At 42.4% G+C, this 5,386-nt stretch overlaps 1 non-coding gene across 1 annotated transcript; it reads right to left on the minus strand.

Moving 5' to 3' along the window:
• Window positions 1-4,460: 4,460 nt before the first annotated feature.
• LOC129512264 (U6 spliceosomal RNA) lies at window positions 4,461-4,566 on the minus strand. The gene has a single exon (XR_008665001.1). It is a non-coding gene; the product is annotated as a U6 spliceosomal RNA (small nuclear RNA).
• Between the last annotated feature and the right edge of the window lie 820 nt (window positions 4,567-5,386).

The following is a 5,386-nucleotide window of genomic DNA, read 5'->3' on the forward strand; positions in this document are numbered from 1 at the left end:
AGAAAGGCCTGGGATTGGCAGCTATTTATTGACATTTCAAAGGCCGTAAAGGTAACCAAATTCTAAAAGTGAGAATGAGTGGGGCTGGAAGTGTCCTGGGATAGTAGGACAATGCATTTCTGTGTATTATTTGGGTTGACTATTAAGCAAATGTGTCTTCTCCTTCCCCTCCCACGTGGGCAGTGTAAATGTCCTCACCCTGTTGCTATTGGGCTTGGGCTTGGACAGACATTAGCCAATGCGATGTTTGTGGCCACACTGAAAAAAAAAAAAAAAACATGAAATATGTGCCATGGGATTTTCCCATTTGTGCTTCCACCGTCACCAGAGGAGTAATATTCTGTGGCTAGCATGCCAGCACAAGGAAGATGAGAGACAGAGCAAACTAGGACCCAGCCTACCACTTGAAGCCAACTCCAAGCTGAATCAGCCAACTCCTTACTGATCCTAAAAGCATAAGCAAGCTATTTTAGCTTAACCTATCAAGAGGAAAATGGATAAATAACTTGGGGTATATCCATAGAACTGAAATAGAATACTACTCAGCAATAAAAAGAGGAAAATGTTGGTAAACACAGCGGTGGATGAATCTTAAAATAACTATGCTGAATCAAAGAAGCCAAACAAAAAAGTTTATGTGAAATTCTTAAAAACACATACTAATCTATAGTGACACAAGGTAGATCAGGAATTGCCTGGGACTTGGAAGAGGGAGAAGTGGGTTGCAAGGAGGGTTACCAAGGATCCTGAAGACACTTTTGGAGGTAATGGATATGTTCACCATCTTGATTGTGGTGATGGTTCCACAGATTTATGTATATATCAAAACTCATTGATTGTATACTTTAAATATGTACAGTTTATTATATGTCAATTTTACCTTAATAAAGCTGTTTTTTAAAAAAGAATAAATGGTGCTGTTTTATTTATTTGTTAAAGATTTTATTTTTGTTACTTTAATTTTTTTTTGTAAGTAATCTCTACACCCAACGTGGGGCTTGAACTTACAACCCTGAGATCAAGAGTTGCAGGTTGTACCAACTGAGCCAGCCAGGCACCCTTAAATGAATATTGTTTTAAACCACTGAGTTTTGGGGTGTCTAGTTCCATGGTGAAAGCTTCCTGATTGGTCCCCATTGTTTATGTTTTGCTACAGTGTTTCCCAATATCTCTTCAGATTGAGAATGAAGGGCATTTCCCAAAACACAAAGATCCACTTATCAGGGCTAACACAGAATGGATCTGCCACTCAGGCATACATCTGACCAGCAGACATCAAACCACATGAGTGTGCATGTCTGTGTGTGGAGTTATGACTGGGTAGTCAACATCCTCAAAGAGACAGAATTATTTTAATCATTATGAAAATTAAGGAAAGAAAGAAGAAAGAAAGAAAGAAAGAAAGAAAGAAAGAAAGAAAGAAAGAAAGAAAGAAAGAAAGAAAGAAAGAAAGTTAAGTGATCCTACCAGGATTTAAAAAAAAAAAAAATCAAGGTCCGAGGTAAGAGCATGGGCTCTGAATCCTGTATCATCCTTTTACCGCCCACATGACTCTGGAGAAATTACCTAATTTCTCTGTGTTTCAGTTCCTTTATCTGTGAAGATGGAGAAAATAATAGCACCTACTTAAAGAGTTGTTACAATTAAATGAATGAATGAATAAAAAGCATTGTAGAACTACCCTGGGCACATAGCAGGCCTTCGATAAATATTAGCTAGAGATGTCATGAAGTTCAAAGGTCTTTTTTCATTTAAACTTCTTAAGAAGCAAAGAAATTCAAAATCCAATCAATGATGTAGAAACTAAGTTTGCAGATTTCCTTCAACAGAAGAAAAGAATTACATAATGATAGGACTCAGTCCCAAGGATATGGACCAAGGCAGTCATAAGGGCTCTGAGATGACCCCACACGGAAGGTCTTGAGATGAGCATCTACACATAGTCCTTCCATCAGGGTCATGGACAAGGACCCAGGGTATAGATCTTGGGTCATTATGCAACATCAAATAGCTGAGTAGGTATCCTCAAAAATTGCTCAAATGACCTTACAGTTTCCCTAGTAAGTACTTTTTTACCCTCCTGGGGAAGACTTACAGAAATATAAAAAGAGCAAACACTGAAATGTTAATATTTTTATGTCAATGCGGTTTTGGTCTTTCATATCCTCATAATGTTTATGAGAACTTGGTTTATTAAAATAACATATTGCCTTGTGATTCCAATTTAAAATACATAATCGAGGGGTGCCTGTGTGGCTCAGTGGTTGAGTGTCTGTCTTTGGCTCAGATCATGATCCCGGGGTCCTGGGATGGAGTCCCGCATTGGGCTCCTCTCAAAGAGCCTGCCTCTCCCTCTGCCTATGTCTCTCCCTGTCTCTCCGTATCTCTCATGAATAAATAATATTTTTTAAAAATAAATAAATAAATAATGAAATACATAATTAAGGAGCACCTGGCTGGTTCAGTCAGAGGGTGTATAACTCTTGATCTCAAGGTCAGGAGTTTGAGCCCCATTTTGGGGGTAGAGATTACTAAAAAAATAATAAGTAGGGGTGCCTGGCTCAGGTCATGATCTCAAGGTCCTGGGGTCAAGCCCCAAATTGAGCTTCTGGCTTAGCAGGGAGTCTGCTTGTCTCCCTCTGTCCCACCTTTCCCATCCCACTTGAGTGTGTGCATGCTCTCTCTCTAATAAAATACAATCTTAAAAAATAAATAAACTTTTAAAAATAAAAATGTAATTGAATGTGCTGAACTTAAAATTTTATTCTTTTATATATTGTACTGGGACAGCTCATCAAACTTCAAAAACAGCATATGTATAACCTAAATGTGTTAGGTTTGGAGCACCTGGGTGACTCAGTTGCTTAAATGTCTGCCTTTGGCTCAGGTCATGATCCCAGGGTCCTGGGATTGAGCCTGCATCAGGCTCCCTGTTCAGTGGGGAGTCTGCTTCTCCCTCTCCCTCTGCCCCTGTTCATGTGCTCTCTCCCTCGCTCACTCCCTCTCAAATAAATAATTAAAATCTTAAATCAACAACAACAACGTCTTAGGCTTATAAGAATCACTGAAGTTACTTGAAAAAGTTTGTCAGCCAATTAAACTTAGGAAGTTAAGAAAATACACTATATGTGTTGGGTAGTGCAATTGGAAATATTTACAGGAGTTTATGTTTATAAAAGAGACCAAAATTGATCAAAGCCTTCTGAGAAGTGATTGCTAATATTTGCTAGCTCTGTAATTAAAATAATAAATTATTTAAGCTGAAATTAACAGTTTAAGGATGAAGTTTTTTCCTTTTATGTATACCTTTAATAAATGGGATAGTAATTTTTAAAACCTAAGCAAACCCCTAAATCGTCTTTTCTGCACGCAAAAACTACTTTTTAAAATACCTTTTTTAAAAAAAGATTTTATTTATTTTTAATTTATTTTATTTTAATTTGTTTTATTTATTCTTTATTTTTTTATAATATCTTTTTAAAAGATTTTATTTATTTTTTCATGAGAGACACACACACACACACACACACACACACACACACACAGAGGCAGACACAGGCAGAGGGAGAAGCAGGCTCCATGCAGGGAGCCCGATGTGGGACTCGATCCAGGGTCTCCAGAATCACGCCCTGAGCCAAAGGCAGAGGCTCAACCCTCAACCGCCGCCGAGCCACCCAGGCATCCCAGATTTTATTTATTTGACAGAAAGAGAGAGTGCGAGCGTGAGCACAAGGAAGGGGAGGAGGAGGCAAAGGGAGAAGCCTTCTCCCTGCTCAGTGGGAGGGCTGAGGGCTCCATCCCAGGACCCTAAGATCATGACCTAAGCCAAAGGCAGATGCTTAACCAACTGAGCCACCCAGGCACCCTTAAAACACTTTTTTATTTTTTTTTAAGATTTTATTTATTTATTCATAGAGACACAGAGAGAGAATGAGAGGCAGAAACACACGCAGAGGGAGAAGCAGGCTCCATGCAGGGAGCCCGACATGGGACTGGATCCAGGGTCTCCAGGATCACGCCCTGGGCTGCGGGCGGTGCTAAACTGCTGCGCCACCGGGGCTGCCCTAAAACACTTTTCTAATTGAAATGTAGTTGACACTCAATGTGACATTAGTTTCAGGTGTTCAACACAGCAGTCTGACAACTCTATATGTTATGCTGTGCTCATCACAAGTGTAGCTCCCATCTGTTACCCACAAAAGCTACTTTTAAGGGCATCAAAAAATATTCACATTAATGTATAGATGTATGTATGGGTTTGAGATTATTTGAGATGGGTTTTGTTGTTGTTGTTTTGTTTTTAGGGATAAGACAGTTTAATTTAGAAATAAGCTTTGCACAGTCTCCCAATCAGAAGGGAGCCTAAGAGCCCACCCTTGGAGAGAAAAGCCATCATGGAAGGTAAGGCCCCCAAGTGGGGAGGAAACAGCACGGAGCTGGTACCAACAGTGCCACAAAGCAAAAATATAGAACACTTCACAAATTTGCGTGTCATCCTTGCGCAGGGGCCATGCTAATCTTCTCTGTATCATTCCAATTTAGCATATGTGTTGCCGAAGTGAACAAGAGACAGTCTTGTCACCTCTCATTTCTGTCTGTGTGGGGCCAAGAACAGGACAAATTCCCAGCAGGCTCCTGGGCTGACCTCCCAGCCCCCTTACATCACTGGGCATGGGTCACAACTCTTCCTGCTGTATACACCCATCACCAGCTATGGGTCCCGCAGAACCTGGAAGACAGAGGTGTCCCTGGCCCTTATGGGACTTGGGTTGTGGCTCCCAGGGTCCCCCAGAGGGATGTCCCACCGTGGTATGACAGGTGCAGGTGCAGACCTGTCCCAGAGTCTGAGGCTGCGGTGTCCCAGGGCTCCTGCTCCTTCCATGGCTCAGAGCACGAAGATCAGGATGCGGTTCTCTTCAGCAAAGTCCTCGAGGGGCACCTCCTTCCAGTGCAGCCTTGGGGTGGTCAGCAGCACAGCCCCAGGCAGGAGAGCTGGGGCTCTCACCCACCCCACCCTGGGGAAGGCCCCGCTGGTGGAAGCAAGGAGCAAATGACAAATTGGGGTCTCACACACGGTGCTGGAAACATTCTTTGACAGGCCCAGACAACTGATAATGACCTTCACCCGTGACAAAGGTCAGGGGCAGCCTCTAGGAGTGGTTGCTTCTAAATTAGCTACATAATCAGGCCAACATACTTATGTCTCCTGGCTGTGGCCTGAGAAGGCCACACCACTGGAAAAATCCCCCTCAGCAATGTCTGGGAGGCCCACATGTGCCCCCAGGCCCTGGGGACCTGCTCCCCTCCCACAGTATCTGGGATGCTTGGCTGGTGCAGCACTTTCTGGGCATGTTCTGAGCTGTCCGTGCATTTTGGAGGCAGAGCT

The sequence above is a fragment of the Nyctereutes procyonoides genome, unplaced genomic scaffold (genome assembly GCF_905146905.1).
Source record: "Nyctereutes procyonoides isolate TBG_1078 unplaced genomic scaffold, NYPRO_anot_genome, whole genome shotgun sequence".
NCBI lineage: Eukaryota > Metazoa > Chordata > Mammalia > Carnivora > Canidae > Nyctereutes > Nyctereutes procyonoides.